The 24,177-nt window shown below is 40.6% G+C and overlaps 3 long non-coding RNA genes and 1 pseudogene across 4 annotated transcripts; 3 read left to right on the forward strand and 1 right to left on the reverse strand.

Annotated features, from left to right (window-relative positions):
• The first annotated feature begins 7,134 nt into the window (after positions 1 to 7,134).
• On the forward strand, positions 7,135 to 8,610 carry LOC113012177 (uncharacterized). The gene is made up of 3 exons (XR_003270658.2): positions 7,135 to 7,271; positions 7,437 to 7,549; positions 7,979 to 8,610. It is a non-coding gene; the product is annotated as an uncharacterized LOC113012177 (long non-coding RNA).
• Positions 8,611 to 8,978: 368 nt separating this feature from the next.
• On the forward strand, positions 8,979 to 10,614 carry LOC145426076 (uncharacterized). Its single transcript, XR_013906840.1, has 3 exons — positions 8,979 to 9,380; positions 9,498 to 9,545; positions 9,725 to 10,614. It is a non-coding gene; the product is annotated as an uncharacterized LOC145426076 (long non-coding RNA).
• Positions 10,615 to 11,210: 596 nt separating this feature from the next.
• LOC145425364 (uncharacterized) lies at positions 11,211 to 12,161 on the forward strand. Its single transcript, XR_013906034.1, has 3 exons — positions 11,211 to 11,344; positions 11,524 to 11,577; positions 11,755 to 12,161. It is a non-coding gene; the product is annotated as an uncharacterized LOC145425364 (long non-coding RNA).
• Positions 12,162 to 18,033: 5,872 nt separating this feature from the next.
• Positions 18,034 to 22,337, reverse strand: LOC113018634 (serine/threonine-protein kinase Nek1 pseudogene; annotated as a pseudogene). Its single transcript, XR_013907000.1, has one exon. The product of XR_013907000.1 is annotated as a serine/threonine-protein kinase Nek1 pseudogene (transcript).
• Between the last annotated feature and the right edge of the window lie 1,840 nt (positions 22,338 to 24,177).

A 24,177-nucleotide genomic window follows, 5' to 3' on the forward strand; every position in this document is an offset into this window, starting at 1 on the left:
CTACAGCATGGACGTCCAGACCTCAACCTGACTGAAATGATGTGTATAAAGGAATGCTTGCAAATGTCATTGATTTGAATTTATTGCTGCTAACTGCTGGTTCTGTAAACTACTCAATCATAGAATGATTACGATATCAAACTAAAACAAATGCCTGAATCCTAAATTGTGGATATCCTGTTGTGATGATCTAAAATGTAACACTAAATGTGATTAAAACACGAATGATCTGGACTCCTGGGCTGAACGACCGCGAGGATCACCAGCCCGGGGAAAACACAAAATACACATGACTCTGTGACAAAGACAATTCATTCTTGAATGAAGACGTTGATCAGACACATTTAAAATGCAGCCAATTGTGTTTATTATTAAATTATTGAGGAAATAGAAGGGTGGGAGGGTGGGTGTAAAGTAGAGGGTAAAAGAAAGGGATAGAAAGGAGGAAAGAGATAGAGGAGAGAAAACCCCAACAATCCCCTCTGAGCAAGCACTAGGTGCGACAGTGGATAGGAAAAACTCCCTTTAAAGGAAGAAACCTATGACAGAACCAGGCTCTAGAGGGGGCAGTCAACTGTCGGGACTGGTTGGGGGGTGAGGGTGAAAAGAGAGGGAGAGGGGGGAGGGAGATGGGACAGGTGTTCGGAGTTCAAGGGAGCTAGGGGAGGGAGAGGTGTCAAGGTGTCAGGAGAGAGGGAGAGGGCAGGAGAGGGGAGGTCAAAATTACGATGGAACAGAGGTGGAGGAAGACGAGGTGACATCAGCAGTGGAAAAAGTAGAAAGAGAAGAAAAAGCAGGAGTGTCCTTCCTCCAGAAAAAGCGGAACCGTTTCTTCTTCTTTTACAGGAGCTTTTCCACGAGAACCTTTTTCTCTAGGATCAGGGTTCTCAGCTGATCGATTGTTTCGGTATTCTCCTTTTCAAGTCTCCTGCATGTTTTCTCCACTTCTTCTAATTCGGCTTGTTTGTCTTCAAGCCTTCCTTTCAACTCATTAGATGTTGCCTCCTGCATTACCTTTGCCTCCTGCATCTCTGTATAACGCTCTTGTAATTTGTTGTGAGTGTCTTCTAACTGCTGACTTTTCCTCTCGGTTTCTTGAAGTTTGCACTGCAGGTCTTCATTTGTTTTCTCGAGCTGCTGCTTTAGCAGCTGCACCTCAGTGTTTTTGCGCTTCAAGGTGTTTGAAAGTTTCTCGAGTTCGATGTTTTTTGTCAGCATGTCATTGAGCTGACTCTGCATTGCTGAGCACTGTTTTTGCAGTTTCTCCTTCTCTCCTTCCATCTCAGTTGCTTTGTAGTTCATTTTCTCGTAAAGTTCTTGGAGCTTTTGGTTTTCTCTCTCAAAGTCCAGGAGTAAACGTTTGTCTTCTTTCTGCTTTATGTCCTGTTGTTCTTTCTCTTGAAGCAGCTCTTGATATTTCTGCTTGTGCACTGCAGTTTTATCAAGTTTTACTTCAAGGACTCTGCATTTTTTCTCCATGCTTTGGAGTTGGCACCGCATTTCTCTCTGGTTTATTTCCAGTTGTTCTTTTTCTTGAAGAATCAGGTCATTTCTTTGCAGTGCTTTATCAAGCTTTGTTTTCAGCTCGCTTTCAAGCTTGCTTTCTTTCTGTTTGATCGGTTGTTGCTTTTTCTCTTGAAGCAATGCTTTGTATTTTATCCCCAAGTTTTGGAGTTCTATGTCCTGCCGTTTCTTCTCTTGGAGGATTTCTGTATTTTTTAGCAGAGCTTCATCAAGCTTTAATTGCAGCTCCTGATCCTTTTTGTCCTTGTCTTTCTCATTTTTCTTCTGCTGGAGGATTTCTTTGAGTTTTTCTATTGCTTTATCAAGCTTTGCTTTGAGCTCAAAGTTCCTTCCACGCACGTCTAGGAGTTCCATTTCTTTCTCCTTCTGAATATCTTCCTTTTCAAGAAGCTGGCTGAACAATTTATCTACTTCAGCAGTCTTTCTCTCAATTTCTTCTCTGAGGAAGGTAATCTCCTTTCGTTGTTTAAAAAAACTCTCCCAGACGTAATAGATGTACTCTGGCTGGGTCTTGTGTTGCTTGTTGTGCTTGTTCATGAGATTTTCCTCATGCATTTCTTCCAAGCACATCTTCTGAACTTGAATGTTGTCTTCTTGAGCCAGAAGAGAAGAGCTGGGCTGTACTTTTTCTTGTCTTGTGTGTTTTTTCAGAGACATGTTGAAAAGTGTAAAAAGTCGATCTGAAAAGGATCCAATTGTTTTGAAAGGTTTCTCTCTCGAACGTTTCAATGCTGCGAACATAAATGCTGCGAACGAACTAAAAGTTCTTGCTTCTCACCCCTACATGACACCCCCCCTCCACACACACACAAAAACAACAGCAAGCTAACAAAAACTTGTTTATTCACCTGAACCTTCACATATTGAGCAAAAATACACATTTACAAATCATTATCTTACTTTTTCAGAGGGGCCTTCTCCTCTTCAACACCCACAGTATCCTCCTTTGTTTTCTGATTCAAATAAATCAAACAGCATGTGATTAAATAAGAACTGTGTTGCACAAAATCACATTGTTTTTTAAAAAACTTGACATATCAGGCTGTACCTTTCTCCTTCTTAGAGTCCAGCAAAACACGTTTGCACTGGTTGCTGTTTGAGCAAATAATCCCTCTGACTTGTAAGTTTTTACAAAACACTTCTTCTTCTCTCTGCAAACGTCTGAAAGTGTTTGAACTTACAGTCCTCAGAATGTGACACCTACAGAATGTATTTGAGTTGGCAGGTTGCAAACATGAACATGGTTTCCATAGTTATAATAATAAAGTTTATGATGTGTTGCTAACATTTTGGTTGTTGTGATGATTCAAATTTGTTCAGTAAACTTTATCAAATGAACATGTGTTGACATAAGCATATATTTGGATCTCATATCTTCTCATTAAAGATAAGATAAAACTTTATTAATCCCTCGGGTGGGTTCCTCTGGGAAATTCGGTTTCCAAAAGCACAGCACCGACAGAAGTTACAGTTACAGAATATTATATATATATACATACACACACACACACACACACATATATATAAATACAGAGACATATATAAATAAGATATACGAAGGGGATAAATAGAATAAATAGGAATAAAAATAAAAATACAAGTGAATTGCACATTTCAAGCATTGAGGTCTATTGCACCGTTGACTATTAACAAAAGTATTGCACAAAAGGTATTGCACAGTGAGGTGAAGAGGCACTACAGCTTAGTTGTTCCCCCCTCCTTTGTCCTCCTGTCTCCCCTCCCTCTCCCCTCCAGAGAGGAGTTAAACAGTCTGATGGCGTGTGGGACAAAGGAGTTTTTAAGTCTGTTAGTTCTTGTCTTGGGGAGAAGCAACCTGTCACTGAACAGACTCTTCTGGTTGTTAATGGCCGTGTGCAGAGGATGCCTAGCATTGTTCATAATGTCCAGCAGTTTTTTTAGTGTCCTTTTCTCTGCCACTGTCACCAGAGTGTCCAGCTTCATGCTGACCACAGAGCCAGCCTTCCTGATCAGTTTTTCCAGCCTGGATGAGTCCTCCTTTGCTGTGCTGCTCCCCCAGCACACCACAGCATAGAAAAGTACTCCAGCAACCACTGACTGGTAAAACATCCTCAGGAGCTTCCTGCAGATGTTAAAAGACCTCAGCCTCCTGAGGAAGTACAGTCGGCTTTGGGCTTTTTTATACAGGTGCTCTGTGTTGCATGACCAGTCCAGTTTATTGTCCACCCACAGCCCGAGGTACTTGTACTTGTTGACCACCTCCGCCTCCTCCCCCTCTATCTGAACCGGCAGTGGACCTTCTCTGGACCTCCCGAAGTCCACAACCAGTTCCTTAGTCTTTGAGGTGTTGAGTTGCAGGTGGTTTGTGTGACTCCATGTGACAAAGTTCCTCACCAGGCTCCTGTACTCCTCTTCCTGGTCATCCCAGATACACCCCATGATGGCTGTGTCATCTGCAAACTTCTGAATGTGGCATAATTCAGAGTTATAGCAGAAGTCAGAGGTGTACAGGGTGAAGAGAAGAGGGGACAGCACAGTTCCCTGTGGTGCTCCTGTGCTGCTGACCACAGTGTCAGACGTGATGTCCTTCAGCCTGACGTACTGTGGTCTGTCAGTGAGGTAGTCTGCTCATGTAGCTAATGTCCAATAAACTGAACTCTGGGACTTACCTAACACTAATATTTCACATATTACTCAACTCACTAATTTAATTAAAGGGTTTTGTATTAAATTATAACGGAATAAAAAAACCACAATGCACATGTGCAAATAACAGTAGCCAGCTGCTGCCACAAGAGGGTGATGAATTAAAGGTTCACAGAGAGATCTCTTTACTTTGGGACATTTAAACAATGTGTATTATTACATTTGATTAAACAAGCACTGCTTTTCCTCCAGGCTTCTAAAACTCTTTCAAAGTTTCTCTTTTCAGTCGTTTTTCAATCCAGTCCTTGTACCAAAAATTTATCTCATGAAACTGGATGAATGGAGGACAAAAACAAACAGAGCAGAGATACAGAGAAAGTCTTTTGATGAAAAAAGAAGATACTGAACGTTGAGTTTCCCCTAATCATGTGTGTGCAGCTGTGTGAATGAGGCTGTGTCAAGTGTTCAGACTGAGTAGAAATGCACTGTGCTTCTCCATTTACATCCTTTAGGTCCAATCTTGACTCTTTTGCCCACTAAAATAATAAATCAGTACTTTTTTCTGTATGTAATATAATCTAAAGCATCCACAGTAACATTTTCCACCATACGACTGCACTCTAAGGTCAGCACGGTGGTGCAGTGGTTGGTACTGTTACCTCACAGCAAGAAGGTCGTGCATGTGAATCTGCTGGCTGCTCTTTGGATGTTGTGTTCTCTGAGGGTGCTCCGGCTCCCTCTCACAGTCCAACAGCTCGCTTTTTTTAGGTTAATTGTTGATTCTTTTTGGAATTACAATCATGAGTGGTGAACTGTAAAGTGTGTACCCTGAGTTTTACATTGTAAAAGCTGGGATAGTCTTCAAGCCATCTCCAGCAACCCTTAAGTGCTTAAGAGGAAGGAAGAAGGAAAGGAAGGAAGGATAACTACAGTTTAAGATCTCAGCTGTGATTATTAAAGGTTTGTGCTTTCTAGACATTCCCAGTAATAAAAAGAGCAGAGGGGTGTGATACTTCATCACGGCCAGAGGGAGGCACTGTGGAACCATCAAACAAAAGACCCCAGTGCTGATAAGGCAACATGCTGTCCATTACCACCAGGTATGAGGACACAAGGTAGGTGGCAAACTCATCTGATCCATCCTCAGTTGCCCCAAATGAGAGTAAATGTGTTACTTTCCTTCAAGTCCTGCCATATTATTTTGTATCCACAAAACTATTAGAACAAAAATATTTAATTTAAAAAGACAAATCCAAATAGATTAGCTAGATCTTTTTTGTCTTCATGAATATTTTCAGGAGAATAGAAGTAGTACTTATATAATGTGCCCATTGCCTGAGATCCCATGACTGTAAGGTGACTGAGAAATATTTCTAATTTAAGAAAACTATGAAGGAGTTGATATTTGAAAGTTGATAAAGTCAAGAAGTGGAAAGAAAATCTTGAGCTGAATAAACGGGTGGAGAAGAAGAAATAATTTCAGGTGTGGTAACATAAAAAACTGACAACAGATGTGAAACAAACAGAAAAACAATCAGCATATAAAATACAATATTAAAGAAAGTAATAATCCCCTTAAAATGAGACAAATTATGTAGGTCTGTTAGGGTGAAATGTAACATGTTAGAATTTAGAATTAATTATGAAACAAAAACTGGAGCCGAATTTAAAATCGAATTACACTGAAAATTTACTTTATAGTTTGTATAAATTTTACATTTTAGTTCACAGACCTTTAAAGTGCAAAAAAAACTAGGTTTCACTTCTCACTTTGTATTGTGAAAAGATTTACATCCTCCAGTCACCGTTTTATAGATTTATTTACACAGGAATAAATGAACTTTTAGCTTAGTTTTAGAAACATAATGAGAAAGAAAACAAGAAATCTTGTTTGTTAAATATGTTTAATGTACATGTTTATAATATATTATAAATCTAATGAACAGTATACTGTTCATTAGAAAAAAAGTTAACTGTGCATGGTGTGAAACTCAAAACCTCAATATTTATTAAATTCGTTTGCTCTCAATATTAAGTACAACGACTTGCTTGGAATTTGATGTGACTCACATGTTTGTACAGTTTGGATCTGTCATACGCCCGAAATGCATGTCTAACGTGTCACTGGGTGTTACGATGGCCATGAAACATCAGCTTTACAAAGCCTTGTTCTTATAAATGTCATATCAAAAAGCATTTTCATGGGACGTCAGAGTGAAACAAGAAAGACAACAGTTTCTCATGCTCCAAGCTGTATCACTTGCAATGTAATCAATAATTGTATTTTCCTCTTTTCTTCCTGTTTATAGGGATTTTCTTTACTCCCTATAATCAGCTGGCTGATTGTTGTCCAGTGTTTGCTCACTGCCAAAAATGGAAATTCTGTAACTGTCTTGGTACCTGGGTTGCTGTCCCAGTGTTTTGAGTTTGGACTTTTTTCATTTAGTTTTTCTGTCCCGTTTTATTTTGGTAGTGTTCTATGTTTAGGTTTGCTTGCCCCATTTAATTAATCAGATTTGCTGTGTGTGTTTCCACCTCTTTCTCATTCTCTCATTGGAGTGGAGATATCAGGAATACACATGGTTGTGGCACTGATTCACTCTTTAGCACTACAGCCCCCCCGGTGTGTCGGCCAGAACACCACTTAAGGCCAAATTGTCCCAGAGTATAGAAGAAGAAGCTTGCCGCTCATCCGACACTAAAACTGCCCACCTTATTAATTGGATGATATCGGCGGGCTGGCTCAAACTAACAGAAGGTTAAATGCTAATAAGCAGCATATAAACTTGGTATATAAAAGCAACTGTGTTCTGACGTTCCGGCCGGAACGTTCTTCCCATCTCTGTCCCCGTCATCACTATTTAAAAATACAGAGAAGAAGATGATCACCTTAAGCAGTCCCACCCACCCTCTCCCTGAGAGCTCACTGTAACACCCCTCTGCTGCAGCAGGCCGGAGACCACACCCCCGCCACATAGATCATATCACAACTGTGAAATAAAGTGAAAGAGCAGCTCACAGATCAGAGGGAAGTCACATCAGGAGAACATTAAGTATTTGTAGCATGCGATTCCCTTGTGTTTTCAGTCTGTGAAACAGTTGTTTGTCTCTTCCCCAGGCAGGTAAGATCAGCAAAACTACACCGTAGGATGGTTTATACCCAAGATTTTTTTTTAAATATTTTATTAACATAACAAGAGGAAACATAGATTTGATTATTTATTTATTCATTTGTTTTATCTTCCATCATTTTCTCTTAAGCTCAAATGTTGTTTTTATTTCCACAGTGATGGCAGCAGCAGCGTTCAGAAGCAGAGGACTGGCTGGTGTCAGAAACAGCAACATTTTAATCCTCATCTTTCTGCTGTCCCTGGTTTATGTCACAAATTCACTGATGAAAGTAAGAACAAAGTCACTGCTGAATTAATTGTTGCTGAAGGTACTTCTATGAAACATTTATTTGCAAATGTAAAACTACAGACACTATTTAAGTCATTATAAGCATATCAAAGTTTGGGTGTTTTTCTCTCTATGTAGAGTTGTTAATATGTAGTGCTTAAGCAACTGACACATCCTGTTTTTGCACATTTCAAAATATTCTGAGAAGTTTCTCAGAACAACTTAGAAAATCAGAAAAAGCAAAAGCAGCCAGAAGGACGATGGGTCAGTCGGGTTGATGTTGATTGCATGTTATCAGTCAAATTTGGTCATGCAGGAAAAAACAACTGCGTATGAGTCATATCAGTGCACACTAAGACAACTGCAAATCAGTCTGACTGTAGAAGTAAATTTGACTTTTTCTAAAAATAAATGTTGTTTTCTTCTTCAGGCAGAATACAAGAAGAAACAAGCAAGTGAACTTGATGAAAAACTACAGTTTCTTCAGTCTTTGGAAGAACTAATACGGACATCGTCATTTTTTGAGGATTTTCCTGCAATGATGGACGTAGTAAATAGTTTGAGACGCTTCTACAAGAGAACCATCATCCCATCAGACAGAGAGGACGAAGAAAAATGGGGAAATAAGAGGAAAACATGAAAATCCTCCTAAAACTCAACAGAATAAACTTTAAAAGTTTCTATATAATAAATAATAATACAAAATAAATCATAAAATAATGATAAATCTCATCATTAAATATGATGGTTTTCTGTAAGAGAAATGACAGCTGTATGTTGTTTATGCTGTTCTCACTGGGAAGCAGCTTTTATTGCATTTTGCATAGTAGACTGATAATCGTGGTGTTATTAAACTCAAACTTAGAAAAAAGTAGTTTTTACTAACTTTTGATAAAAAACAAAACAAACTTGTATTCAAATATTGTTATCTTACTGTGTTCCCTTTTATTTGTGTCTTCTGTTGGTTAATATAGATCTTCTATTTAACTTTGAATACTCAACAACAACAATGAAGGTTAGTCCTGAATACTTGTCTTGATTAAATAAATTATATCACACTAACTGCTCTTTGTGTGCTTTTCTTTTTTACTCTTTCTACATCTTCTATGCTTTATTAAAACATAGTAAATATTACTTTATTTCTTCCCCAAAACTGAAAGAATTAAAAGTATGTATCTAGTATGGCAGGTTGAGAGTTACACTGAATTTAATTTTTTAATTAAAGGAAACGACTCAAATAAGTAAATATAATCCAAACTTTTCTAGTACTTATTAAACACTAATAAAAAAAAAAATATATATATATATATATATAAAATAATTCACAATCCACTTATGATAAGTATTATGAAGTGTCATCCTAAAAGCTCAATGGAAAAACGTGTTTTGTCATGGTATGTCATAACAATAAATGATGGGCTTCTATTCCTATAAAGCAGACGAGACAAACACAAAAGCTTTGTTGAAAACAAAAGTGAAAGGGCTGCTCACACGTGAGACGTGGGTTGAGTTAAGTCACATCGTATACAAAGCATTTGCAGCATGTTATCTCATTATGTTTTCAGTCTTTGCCTGTACGGTACAGCAGCTTATACATTCACACAGCAGGTAAAAAATATATATATATTACATTTTTAACAATCTATTGTTCCAAATTTCTTTGTTTTATCAACTTTTTCTCAATTTGAGCACTTGTTCCACTTTTACAAGCGATGGCAGCAGCAGATTTTTCCAGAACCAGGGGACCGGCTGGTGCCAGAGGCTTATTTCTCATCTTCTCTCTGCTGTGCCTCATTTCAGTCTCAACTTCCCTGTATCCCGAGGACCAACTGGTGAATTCATTCTTGCTGAATTCTCTTTTATGATACAACAATTACACGTTTCTTTGTACATGTTACAAGCTCATTAACTGCTGTTATTTTTTTTCCTTTATTTGCAATGAACTATAGATGCTTGAGTACATGAAGATGGCGATAAAAGAAGCAGAAAGATGGAAGGTGGGTTGCTTAGGCTCCAAGTTAGTTTGTAAAATCTGCTGTGTATTTACTTAATGAGTGCATTTTACATTGAACTGTCTATAGTGATATACTGAAAGTATAGTAACTGCAGTGTACAGGATGCAGAATAATCTACTAAATTTAAATGTGCTATCCCCCCCCCCCCCCCCCCCCGTCAGGCAGAAAACAAGTATAGAAAGGAAACAATCACAAAACTGTTTGATCTGTCAAGTTCACTGAATAAGAAGGAGCCACTGGTAAATGCTAATGTTGGAGAAATACGCTCATCAGCTGGAAATGGTGAAGAGATTATTGCCTGATTCCAAACCACTGAAGAAACCGTTAACATCTGTTCGCACATGTTGAAGAATTTAAGAACTTTAATAAACAAGAAGATGAGTTTGCTGCAAAAATAGAGAGCTGGGTGCGACAAGGAGCTTATATCTCCATGAAGTTATTCATTTGGAACTTTACTAAATTAATGTGACACAATGTTGCAGTAAACAGAGATTGTCTTTTGCTTTACTGATATTGACCAATAATTCATTACTGTTCGAATATATATTTAAACATTATACATTTGTATGTAATTTGTATGTATCTGTATCATGTGAAGATTTTTTTCTTGAGCTTTCTTCGTCAAGCCCTAAAGTTAAAATAAATCAGAGCTGATGCTTCTTGTACTAACTGTAGCTTCCTCCCCCGCCCACTTACAATGGAGATGATGACAGTCTTACCTTGCTTCCTAACTTTTCTTGAATTTGTTCTTGAAATTAAAAATTCAGAAGTTTTTTGGATTTTATAAAATATAAAACAGAATGTTGTGCATGGGATAGGGATTAATAAGTATGTACATACTTCTTCCTACTCCATTTCAGACTTAATATTGTAATTTCATGTCATTTAGACTCTATTTTATTTAGTTTCTTTTTTGTTGTTGTTTTGTCTGAGCACATACGTGTGTGTATTTACATATGTATTTGTACATGTAAATGTAAGCATGTGTACTTGTATCTATTGGTTTGCTGTATATGTCTGAAATAAAGATACATTAACAATAACAATTTCATACCTTTTGTGTTCATACCATTTCTCACTTTTTAAAAATCCAATAAATACTCTCCTGTGTTGTGTTTAGTTGCTTAGTGCCGACGTGGGACAGTTTCCACTTTTGCTGTACTATTGTACAAATTATAACTGTGCGATGACAATAAAGACTTATCCTTATATCTGATGCTGTCCCTGTGAAAATCTGTTGTTGATCTTCACATTACTCTGATTCTCAATGCTCATTAGTGACAGTGAGTATTCAAACTGTATTTGCTGAAGATGTTTTTAGCTAAAACGATAGGAAGTATATGCCAGACATGACAGACAGCTAGTATGAACCCACAGCAGAACGTGACTTTTTGGAATTGAAATGAAAGAAGTACTTTGACCCACCCACAGCTGAGCCATGTCATAGAGGAGGGGCCACTCTGTGTGTGAGTTTGTGTGTCAGTCCTTCATGTCAGCATTCATCAGTTCGTTTGTTACTGGCAGGTAAGAACAGCAACATTGTACCATGAAAAAATATTGCAGGCAGATTTTCATGCAACATCTCTACTTGTACATTTATTTACAAATCCTTATTTATACTTGTTGTTTTAGACTTTTTATACTTATGTTTTTCAGAAACTTTGATGGCAGCAGCACAGTTGACCATGAGTGGTGTCACAACTGCCAAAGGCTTAGTTATGATTTTGACTTTGCTGTGTGTTCTCCATCTTTCAAGTGCACTGATAAACAAGGACGAACTGGTAAACTGGTTATTAATTTTCTTTTTTTGTTGTTGTTTTAATAGAGAATTTAATTTCTAATTAAACACTTTTACAGACCGATTAATGGTTAAGCTTTCCTCTTTACTTTTAAAATGCTCATTTAGTCACAGTTACATGTTTCACGCGCGTGTTTGTTGATGTTCTTTCTGGTTTTGCAGGAGGAGCTGAAGGGAAACGTTGAAACATTACAAAAGGAAACAGCGAGAAGGAAGGTGAGTCTGTCAACGATGTTGTGGACATGGATATTGACAGAGTGCTAACAGAAAAATATGTATTGCTATAACAACTAAAACCAAACATAATTTCCCATTACATGAAAGTCTTTTTGCACATAGTTACATATTTTTGTATATTTTGTTACATAAATTTGGTTTATTTTTGTCTTCCAGGCTGAAAATAATTTAGACAGAGCCTATGTTCCAGCTATCTTTGATGATTTTCGACGTCTCATGGATCCTTGGTCTGAAGTTATGAAGCCATTGTTGATTTCTACATCACTGCTTAGACCAGTGTTGGATTTAATGGATGACCTAAAGACTTTCATGGGAGCCAGCAAGGAGTACATGGATAAGTACTTTGAGACAACAGCTGCAGAAATCAATGACAATGAAGAGAAACTACGCAGTGTGATGGCAACACTAACACAACTAGAAAATAATAAAGATGAACTGTAGCATGTTAGTCAGCGTCTGTCTCTGGTATTAAATGTTCTGTATGTGAAAAACTTCTCTTTCATACTGTGCTGCTTCTAAATCAAAGCTAACTGAACACTTGACTTATAAACTTTGACAAGAAAGTTTTTGTCATACTTTTTCATTGTCTTTGTTATATCAGGTCTAACGCAAACACAAAACACTAAACTGAGACTTTTGTCTCTTTGGTAATCATATTAAATCTGACAGTTGTTGATTTATGTGTAGAAACACGTCAATGTGAATAAAGACATTAAAACTGTTAAAACTTAAAACTAAAAAACTAAATTAAAATGTATATCACTGACATCAGATGCACAATTTAATATGCACAATACAATAGTACTATGTTTTGTACATTTTCATTTTGTTATCTTTGTTTGTTTTTAAACATACTTACATGTTCACAGACAGAAAAAAATCAGAAAAGAGTAGCGTGACAAATTTTTGTTGCGCAATCACACAGTTCCTCCTAATTACTTTAATAAATATGATACCAAGCAGTGTGCTATCATGTACAGTTCATTTATGATGGTTTTTGGAAAGTCTTACTAAAGTCATGATACAAAACTTTAAAATATGATGCTGTTATTGTTTCTTTTTTCAATTCTTTTTTCTGCTTTATTGAGGGTTTTTATAGTATTTTATGTGACAAAAACAACTAATGGGCCTCTATTCCTATAAAGTGAAGCGGAAAAAGATAGTAAAGTATGATGGCTGCAAAGATTAAAAAGTGTGTGTTCATTTTCTGTCTAGGTGTTGAGGTAAAGTCACCCTCTACCATTTAGGCAACAGAACTGCCTCCATGGTTAAAGGGCTCCCTCACTGTCATCGCCAAGGACCGGCCCTATGTGGACGGACAGCTCTACTGCCACCCGGCACCACTCCCAATTTTATTGACTTCACACCAGATAAGAATCCACCACACTTTTTTTTTCATTCACACTCTCTTGTATTAACACATGTTTAAACTGTCAATGTCAATGTGCTGATTTAGTATGATGTCATAGCCTTTTCCTTTCTTTTCTTCTCTTTTCTTTTGATCAGCTGTTTCCATAGTCAGCCAATGTCTCTCCTAAGCTTGCAGATTTAAGTAAATTAAACCACATTCCACTTCTAAAGAAAGTAGAAGGCGACCTGGATAGATGGATATCTCTACCCATATCACTCAGTGGGAAGGGTCGCTTCAATAAAAATGATGGTCCTGCCAAGAATCAATTATTTATTTTCAATGATCCCGAGTAAACCATCACCAGACCGGTTCAGATCTAAATTCTAAATTCCTTTAGAAAGATAAACACCTGCGTATCAGCTTAAAAATGCTACAAAGGACCAAGGATAAAGAAGGACTAAATCTACCTAACTTTCAACAATACTTCCTGGCCAACAGGCTACAGTTCATCTCAGAATGGTTAAAACACACCCTCTTAGATGAGCTCTGGCTAGATCTAGAACAGGCACTATGCGATAATCTAGAGATTTAAGACCTATATTTATCAGCTTCAAACATCAAGCAATGCAAACGTACACCCATCTGGCACAACCCTGACATACAACAAAATAATAATATGATTAAATTCCCAGATTTTATTTGTAAAGGAATTAAATATAGGCCAAAAAAAAACAAAAAAGAAAAAAACGCAAAAAAAAAAAACCAAAGTCCAAAGCCTTTGTTAGTCTTTGTCTGTCCAAAGCCTGCTGGTATTATGATGTAGTGTTTCTCAGTTTTCAGTTTGTAAAGGCAGCAGCAGTATATTCTCAAAAAAAGTGTTTTATTTGAAATTTTTGTTTATTGGGGATATCAGCAAGAGACATAACTGTGTCAGTGAGGCTCTTCCTCTCTCCTTGTGAGAAAACTTGCATGATGTGTTGCAGCTGTAATGTTATCAGAATCTGTTTCCATTATGTGTCTTGTTTCTTTGTCTGATAGCATTTCCTGCCCATGTAATGGTGGATTTCCTGTTAACAAATTAGACCCATTTCAAATGAAGCTCCACATATAGAAGTGCCTCCCAGAAAGCACAGACTCTCTTTTGCATTTGCTGCCTCAGTTCTTCCATTTCTGTGTGGAAACTAATCTATAAACAGAAATGAAAGTATCCTTTCAAGAAAATGCATCATTAACACATGAAAAAGATCAAACAAACAAAAATCATGATAAGCATAATCAAGGAAGTGGCCAATTTTCTTGCAAAGATAACCCAGAGGCCCAGACAGGCCACCAAGACCATATAAGGTTAGACATATCCAGTTCTGGGAACGCCAAAGTGTTCCCAGGCCAGCCGAGAGATATAATCTCTCCAGTGTGTGCTGGGTCTGTCTAAATACATTCATTTTAATAAAAATTAAAAAAGAGAAATGTTATATTTTGCTTTAACGATTGAGCATGTTAATTGACATTGAAATGGTTTTAACTTTAGAACATCCATAGGTGCACCTGAGCGGGATGTCCTTGGTTGCCAGTCTTGAAGAAAACGAGCACATATCCAAACATGAACGATACATGACCCGCATACTTATTTAACACTTAATGGAGCGCTGTGGAGAAAGCTGATTATTTCTTGTAGATAAACTAAATAAGTTAAGGTTTGTTGTTTTTGCGGTTTTTGTGTGTGGCATTTTCACTGTAGCTACATTAGGGCTTCTTGGTCAGAACGTCAGGGACACTGAGCTGTGCTGGCCCAAGTAAAATGACAGGATGCATACAGCTCCTCCTCCCTCCCCCCACTTGGTAGGTCAGATCATAACCTGATTCACCTCACCCCCCGCTATGTGCCAATTGTGAGGAGGGAACCTGTGACCACCAGGACTGTTAGGAGGTGGTCAGAGGAGGCAATAACAGAACTACAGGGCTGTTTCGAGGTGACCAACTGGGAAACACTGTGAGCCTCACGCCGAGGACATCAGTGAGCTTACTGAGTGTATCACAGACTACATAACTTTCTGCACCGACTCCATTGTTCCAGCTCAGACTGTTCATTGTTACCCAAATAACAAGCCGTGGGTGACTAAGGACATCAAAGCCCTCCTCAACAACAAGAAGAGGGCTTTCAGAGGGGGCAACAAAGAGGAGGTGAGGAAGGTCCAGGTGTTACTAAAGGACAAGATCAGAGAGGCTAAGGACAATTACAGGAGGAAGCTGGAGTGGAAACTCCAGCAGAACAGCATGAGAGAGGTGTGGAGGGGCATGAAGACCATCACTGGATTCAGGCCAATATTAGATTATAATATTATTTTATGCCATGTTAGACCCCTAATTAAAGATTGTGAATTATTATGTAGTTTTAGTTTGCATTATTCTCCTTAATTAGAAGAAGCTGACAACTATTGCATTAGTTAAACTGATTTGCATTACATTAAACTGCTGACTTATTGTGAATGAATGATATTGTTTTATGATGCATTATACTGCTGAGTTATAAGAAATACTGTTCGCAGAAAGTTATTGTCTTATTTGTCTGATTAGAAGAGAACAGAATATGCTGGAGTTTTCTGCCCCATCTCAGCAGGAGCAGATAGACGGGGAGCCAAGGTCGTAGCTTAGGCGCTGTGTGAGAGAAAGCATGTGAATGTTTAGGCTTTTTATGATAAGGTGGAGGCACCAGAGGCTATAAAAGTTTGAGCAATGCTCCACCATTTTGAGATCTGAGGCTGTCTGCATCAGTGTCCATCTCCCACGTGTGTGATCATTAAAATCATCGTTTGACTCAACCCGACCGGACCAGTGTTGTTATTGTGGTTTTTTTCTCTTGTCTCCATCCCCAATATTTTGAACCTTAACACCAACCAACAGCAGGGGAGCTGAGGGAGGTGAGAATAGAGCTAACGAGTTGAATCTGTTTTTCAATAGATTCGACACCACAGTGTCTGCTCCCACCCCCACAACCTCACCTGCAGTCAGCCTGGAATCCAGAGCCACACCACTGTGCCAGCCTCTCTCTTCACATGTTGCCTCCTGTGAGATTCCTGACACCCCTCCCCCACCCATCACCTTCACTCAATACCAGGTTGAGATGCAAATGAGGAGACTTCACTCAAGCAAGTCTGCTGGACCAGACGGAGTGAGTCCCCTTGTCCTCAAGGCCTGTGCCCCCCAGCTGTGTGGAGTCTTTCATAAACTGTTTATGCTGAGTCTGCAGAGGGTCCCAGTGATGTGGAAGACATCATGCCTCGTCCCTGTACCAAAGACGCCACGTCCCAATGGCCCCCAGGATTACAGGCCCATGGCACTGACCTCCCACATCATGAAGACCCTGGAAAGGCTCATCCTGGACCAGCTACGACCCATAGTAAGACCACATCTGGATCCCCTTCAGTTCGCTTATCAGCCTCGTCTTGGAACTGAGGACGGCATCATCTACCTGCTCAATCGTGTCTACACCCATCTGGACCAGCCAGCAAGCACTGTGAGGGTCATGTTTTTTGACTTTTCTAGTGCTTTCAATACCATCAGGACGACCCTCCTGGGTGATAAGTTAGCAGCGATGCAGGTGGATGCTTCTCTGGTGTCCTGGATTGTTGATTACCTGACAGGAAGACCACAATATGTACGTCTCCCACAGTGTGTGTCTGACAAGGTGATCAGCAACACAGGGGCACCACAGGGGACTGTCCTCTCCCCTTTCCTCTTCACCCTCTACACCACAGACTTCAGCCACTGCACAGAGACCTGCCATCTTCAGAAGTTTTCTGATGACTCTGCGGTGGTTGGATGCATCAGCAGGGATGATGAGACAGAGTACCGGGCTGTGGTCGACTCCTTTGTCACGTGGTGTGAGCAGAATCATCTGCAGCTCAACATGGCAAAGACCAAGGAACTGATCGTGGACTTCAGGAAGACCAGGAAACACTTGACCCCTGTTTCAATCCAGGGGGTCAGTGTTGACATTGTGGAGGACTATAAATACCTTGGAGTACACATTGACAATAAACTGGACTGGGCTAAAAATACCACAGCACTTTACAGGAAGGGCCAGAGTCGTCTCTATTTTTTGAGGCGACTGAGGTCCTTCAACATGTGCCAGAAATGCTCAGGATTTTCTATGAGTCTGTTGTGGCCAGTGCGATCCTCTATGCTGTTGCATGCTGGGGGAGCAGGCTGAGGGTCGCAGATGCCAACAGACTTAATAAACTAATCCGTAAGGCCAGCAATGTTGTGGGGATGGAGCTGGACTCCCTCAAGGTGGTGTCGGAGAGGCGGATGCTGTCCAAGATAAAGACAATGTTGGATAACACCTCCCACCCACTCCATGACATGCTGGTCAGTCACAGGAGCACGTTCAGTGAGAGACTGAGATTACCGAAAAGCACCACTGAACGACAGGAAATCTTTCCTTTTTTTTTTTTCTTTAAAAAAGGTTTTTATTTCATATAAAGTTCTGCAGTATTTAAATTTAGAAACAAAAATGATTTACTGTTAGCGTCGATATGACAAGTTATATCATCAGTACAACTCTGACCTGCTCCACTCGTCACACCAACCACAGTCTTGCTACAGTTCCTTGGCAACATATACAACAGTCTCACTCACAAAAATGTTTAACTTTGCTTAATTTAACCCAAGCAGTACGAAACATGGAAAATGCCTTAGATATTATTTAACTTCTTATTTGGTGACAACAATCACAAGAACAAGAGGCTGAACTGGTTTTGAATAAAATCCTCACCTGGTTAAAGTTCTGAAGCTGTGGTTGAGGATGGGACAGAAAGAGAGCACCTGAGAGGACCAGATCTTCACCCACCAAAGAGTCCAACTGAACCAACAACAATGTTAAACCCAACAAAGTCTATGCTTTTAATCGTGACAACCCATGTGCGTCTTTCACTCACAGATGTGGACGAAACATTTACTTGATTTTGCAGTAAACTTTGGTTAACAACAACACATGTCTTTTTCCATAATGCACTTTTGAAAGAACACTGGTTAGAAAAGAGTGTCAGGTGCTGATAGTCAAAGTATGAAGTACAGTCTATACATCATGCAAGTGTGCCTGAAACACTGTTAAATGTGAGGCTGGGACACTTTATGCATAGATCCTTCTGCCGATCGTGTGTGTCACAGAAAGACATCAGATTGCTAGCAGATTGTCAAAGCTGCCAGCAGCTCCATTGCACGAAACATTACTCATCGTTATCTTCTTGATAAGCGCCATCTGCCATCACTAGATGAAGGATGTTGGGATACAGATGCTGGTGCTCAGTTCCCAGAATGCTTAGGACCAAACTGGAGCCCAGGTCAATATTCTCGTCCTCATCTTCATGTATGGCCTTAATCTTATTGTGGGCCTCAATGAACTTCTCAAAACCCATCTGCTGCTCCAGGTTGAACCGAAGCTCTTCCAGACGGCTGAAGATGTTATCATGATGCTCCATCTCTCCGCTGCCATCCGAATGCCATTCTTCATTGAGCTGCCTGTTATTACTGTGGTTCTCCTCTCCCACACCATTGGTAAGCAATTCCCCTGCCTCCTCATCAGCAGGACTTCCATTTGAGCATTCCTCCTCCTCCTCTTCTTCCTCCTCATCGCCTTCATCATCTTCCTCTTCTTCATCCTCATCTTCATCGTCATCATCGTCTACCGCCATCTGATTGTTGTCCTGATTGATTTCAGCTGCGATCCTGTTGAAAAGCTCCTGGTCTCCGCTCTCAGAAGGGTTTCCATTAAAGTCGCCAGCTCCAACCTCCTCTTGCAGCAGTCTCTCCATGGATGCCCTGATGTCACGCAGATCTTCATCTTCATAAGCATCCTCTGTCTCAGACTGGTCATCATCTTTTCCTGCCTCATCCAGGTCCTCAATTTCCAGGTTGTTGTCTGGAGCAACGTTAGCCTCGCCAGTCACTGTAACGTCCTGCTGAGAGCTGAAGAGTCGACTCAGGTCTGGTAGAGAGCATGTCCGCAGCATCTTGGGGTTGTTGGCATCAAACATGCCTGTAGAAAGACCAATGAGGAGTGCATTCTGGTGTTTGGAGCGTAGAGGTGAGACAGAGCGTGAGCGAGAGGCCAGAGAGGAGGATGATTCATCCATGGAGGACTGGGCTGAGAGGATAGCGAGGGCGGCAGTGCGTCGGTGGGCCGGGGAACACAGTTTCATAAATAGGGGCTCCTCATGCTGAGCTGATGGCTCAGGAGCTTTGTCTGCACTCTGCTCAGCCTCTTTGTTGCCTGTTGGTCTTATATCGCCCTCTGCTGGCATTTGCTGTTGGCCTTCCTGCTCCCAAGCCTGCTGCACACTGTTTGGAGGATGTGAGGCCTGTTTAGGGGTTTCCTCTAAAAACACCGACTCCAAGTCTGCTGGATCCTGAGTCTCAGTAACGCTTGTTGGCAGTGTTGGACTCTCTATTGCAGCAGCCATGGAGATTTCTTGATGTGAGGCCACATCTGTAGCTGCAGGACTCTCAGCCACTACAGGGGGTAACACTTCTTTAGGTATCTTCACAATGCCAGCTTCTGCTGTCATCTGGTTTAATTTAACAGGACTAGAAGATTCGTCCTCACATATGGTGAGAGTCTCCAGTGGCTGAGTGAGTGGCTGAAGTTCTGCCTCCTTAAGTACCTTCAGCACCTGAGAGTCTGGACTTGCTCCCCACATCTTCCTGGGAGCATCTTCCTGTAGCACAGCCATCTGTATAACTTCGCCCGCTGTTTGCTCAGTGGTCATGAGGGATGTATCCTCTAGAGTTTGCTGAGCTGCAGAGAGGACAAGTGGAACTCCTGCCTCCCACTTCTTCCTGTCACCACCAGAGGACGGCCTACCATCTGGAGATGCTGAAGTGGTGCTTGCTGTGGCACACGTTTCCTCTAAAGTTTGCTGAGCCACGGGAAGTACAGGTAGCTCTGCTGCTTCCCACTTCTTCCGGTCTTCATTGGAAGAGGGGTTCTTGTCTGTATCAGACTGGTTTTGGGTTGGAGCAGGACTTGATTCTGCTGGGGCCGAAGGAGACTCCTCCACTGGGCTTTGAGCTTTAAGGTTCTGGTTAAGTCTGCGCAGAATCTGCTTCTTCTCACTCTGGATCATGGTTGCAGACTCTGGTTCAGGCAAGCTCTCCTTTAGTGGCGTCATTGCTCCAACGTTCTTTAGGGCAGCAGTCATGGATATAGCTGGGGTGGAGGGTTTGGGTGTAGGCAGGGCTGGAGTTTTGGCAGCTGGTTCTGGCTGAGAGGGGCCTGGCTGTGGAAGAGGACTATCAGAGGTAGACGATACTGCTTCTGAGGCCACTATATTTGCTCCCACCATGCCACCTTTGACCCCTCGTGCTGCAAGATGGTCCTCCCATGCCCTTTTTTCTCTCTCATATGCTTCTCTCCTCTTCTTCTCTAGCTGCTCTTTCAGAAGAGCTGCACGGGCATTAGCTTGTGCTTTTAAAGCCTCTATCTTCTTTCTCCTGAGCGTGGCCTCCTCACTGGACTCCTGGCTGTCAGAACCATCGCTATCATACTTCTCTCCTCTGAGTCGAGCTTTGATCTGCTGGCGCTCATTGAAGTTCTGCAAGCGGATCTGTCTGAGCCTTGCCAAGTACTCCAGCTGTCCTTCAGCACGGGCTTTGTTGAGCATAGCTTCCCTCCTCCGCTGCAAAAACTCCTCAACTTGAAAGGCTCGCCCAACTGCCATTTGACCGCGCTGCCTGCTAATATGGGCTTGTTTGGAAACATGCTGCAGCCTGTGGAGTTCTCTCTTTATTACGTCATGGTCTAGTCTTCGAGCAGGGCCGTTAGGAAGCACTGTGCCTGCAGCAGCTGGAACATGAATGGGACTGCAAGGTCCAGCTGAGGAGCTCTCCCTGCTGACATCTTTAGGCGTCGGTCTAGCCATTTGGTCGAGGATTGCATGGTAGTGTTCATAAGAGCTTTTACCTGGGAGAGAAGCTAGAGTAGAACCCTGAACAGCAGCAACATGTGCACCTCTCTTTCCACCTCCTACAAAACACTTTCTCTCTGGGCTGCTACCTCCACTAGAACTCAAGACATGCTTCCAGCCTTGTTCTCTAGCTTGGTTTATTCGATTGATCTTTTCCTTTTCATATCTCTTCATCTGCTCCGCTTTCAACATGAACATCTGCTCTCTCTGTTTCCTTTCTTTCTCAATCATCTCCATCCTCTTCTTTCTGATGCCATCCTCGTGTTTTTTCCTCTCTTCTTCCACTTGACTCACTCTTCTCTGGGAGAAGCTGGGAGAAGGGCCGGTTTGTGTTTTCCAGCTGGTTTCTTGTCTGCAGGCTTTCTGGCTCCATCTGGGACCTTCCTCACAGTTAAAGGCACTCTGTATTTGGTGGCTGGTTTTGTAATTTTCTGGGCTGAGGCTGATGGTTCCTGTGCCACACCCAATTTAGGCTGCTTGTGAAGAAAAGTATGGCGAAATTCCCGAGCAATGATCTGTGGTGTGAGAAACTTCTCAATCCTGCAGGAGAGGAAAGGTTTGTCCAGTATGCTGTTGACTGAGGGTCGCTCTCGAGGGTTGCGTTTAAACAGCTGTGCAAGGAGAGATCGCACTTCTTGGGAGTAGTGACAAGACACAGGAGGGTACGACCCACGAATTATCTTAAGAACCAAGTTCTTCATGTTGCCAGCCTCAAATGCATGCTTAAGAGTGAACATTTCATACAGAACACACCCTAGGGCCCAAATATCACTTTTGTTATTGTATGGTTTATTTTCACAGATCTCTGGTGACAGGCAATATGGTGTTCCTATGCATGTTCTTGCCAGTTCTACAGTGCTGTTCAGCACCCTTGCAATTCCAAAGTCTCCAAGCTGAACTGTTCCATCTTTTGTCAAAAAGATGTTCTGTGATTTTATGTCTCTGTGGAGAATTTTTCGATCGTGTACATGCTTGAGCACTAGGCAGATCTGCACAAGCCAATCTAGGATTTGTGCTTCTGAGAACAGTACCCCTTTCTGAGAGTTGATCTTTTTGAATAGGTCTCCACCCTCGCAGTAGTCCATCACAATATACAGGCAGCCACCCTCTTCAAAAGATTCCTTATACTGGACGATCTTTGGATGACTCATGTTGGCAAGAACAGCAACTTCCTTCCGAGATTCCTGCCTCTCTTTGCTGGACATTCCAGATATGCCAATCTCCTTGATGACATATTGGTGTCCATGATCTTTGGATTTGACCAGGATAGCCTTTCCAAATGAACCTTCCCCAATTTTCTTCACCTTTTCGTACTTGTCCATGTTATTGGAATGACTGGCTCCACATGCTGGATCATTAGTCTTTTCTCGCTGCCTTTCTCATAGAGGTTTGGGTACCTGATACTGTCCTCGCACTCTCTATCAGGAAATCTTTCCTGCCTGTGGCCATCTCCCTGTACAACGCATCCACTTAACACACTGGTTACTGCTACAACTACACGTTTCTTTTCCAGCTATTTATTTATGAGTGACTTATGTATGTATATATATGTATATACTGTACTATTCTTAGTTAGCGTATTGTCTGTCTTGTCTTAATGTTGGTTTATGTTGGTTCATAATGGAGCACTGTAACAAAAAATAATTTCCCCCAGGGATCAATAAAGTATTCTGATTCTGATTCTGATTTTTTTTTTTTCCCCAAAGCTTCTGCTCTTTGTGTTTGTTTATTTTACATGAAGTTTTTGTTTATCCAATTTTTTTAACCAATTAAATGCAACTGTTCTTGCTCACACCCCAACTTTAAGAAGAAGAATTACAAAAGAAAATGTTTTAATTAGACTCCGATTCTCAAATTGATATTACTGATTGGATCATATAGATGGAGTTTAGAACTTGATTTTTTTAGCCCATAGTTCCTGTATTTTGTCAACTGGAAAACACATAATTTATAATATAATAACTTTTTCATAATTATGGAATTATGAAAACAGTGGAAACATTTACTTTTTCTCCAGTAAATGAGGATAGTTTTCTTGGCAATATGAACAGCTGTATCTTGAATTTATCAGTATGCAAGTCCAAAGCCTGCTGGTATTATAATGTAGTGTTTCTCAGTTTTCAGTTTGTAAAGGCAGCAGCAGCATATTCTCGAAAAAAGTGTTTTATTTGAAATACAACACAATTTTTGTTTATTGGGGATATCAGTAAGAGACATCACTCTGTCAGTGAGGCTCTTCCTCTCTCCTTGTGAGAAAACTTGCATGATGTGTAGCAGCTGTAATGTTATCAGAATCTGTTTCCATTATGTGTCTTGTTTCTTTGTCTGAACAGCATTTCCTGCCCATGTAATGGTGGATTTCCTGTTAACAAACTAGACCCATTTCAAATGAAGCTCCACATATAGAAGTGCCTCCCAGAAAGCACAGACTCTCTTTTGCATTTGCTGCCTCAGTTCTTCCATTTCTGTGTGGAAACTAATCTATAAACAGAAATGAAAGTATCCTTTCAAGAAAATGCATCATTACCACATGAAAAAGATCAAACAAACAAAAATCATGATAAGCATGATCAAGGAAGTGGCCAATTTTCTTGCAAAGATAACCCAGAGGCCCAGACAGGCCACCAAGACCATATAAGGTTAGACATATCCAGTTCTGGGAACACGCGTTCCCAAGCCTGGGAACACTTTAGGCCAGCTGAGAGATATAATCTCTCCAGTGTGTGCTGGGTCTGTCTAAATACATTCATTTTAATAAAAATTAAAAATGAGAAATGTTATATTTTGCTTTAACAATTGACCATGTTAATTGACAATGAAATGGTTTTAACTTTAATTATTTAACTTTAGAACATCCATAGGTGCATCCTTGGTTGCCAGTCTTGAAGAAAACGAGCACATATCCAAACATGAAAGATGCATGACCCGGATACTTATTTAACACTTAATGGAGCGCTGTGGAGAAAGCTGATTATTTCTTGTACATAAAGGGGCTTCTTGATCAGAACGTCAGGGACACTGAGCTGTGCTGGCCCAAGTAAAATGACACCAGTGGCAGCTCCTGAAGTGTGTGCACTGGGCTGATGAAGACAAAGAGGATCAGTTAAAGATATTTGGGTTCTTTCCCCCCCCCAAAGCTTCTGCTCTTTGTGTTTGTTTATTTTACATGAAGTTTTTGTTTATCCAATTTTTTTAACCAATTAAATGCAACTGGTCTTGCTTACAGCCCAACTTTAGGAATAAAGGCAATTTTCGCATCATCAA

The sequence above is a fragment of the Astatotilapia calliptera genome, chromosome 3, assembly GCF_964374335.1.
Source record: "Astatotilapia calliptera chromosome 3, fAstCal68.1, whole genome shotgun sequence".
NCBI lineage: Eukaryota > Metazoa > Chordata > Actinopteri > Cichliformes > Cichlidae > Astatotilapia > Astatotilapia calliptera.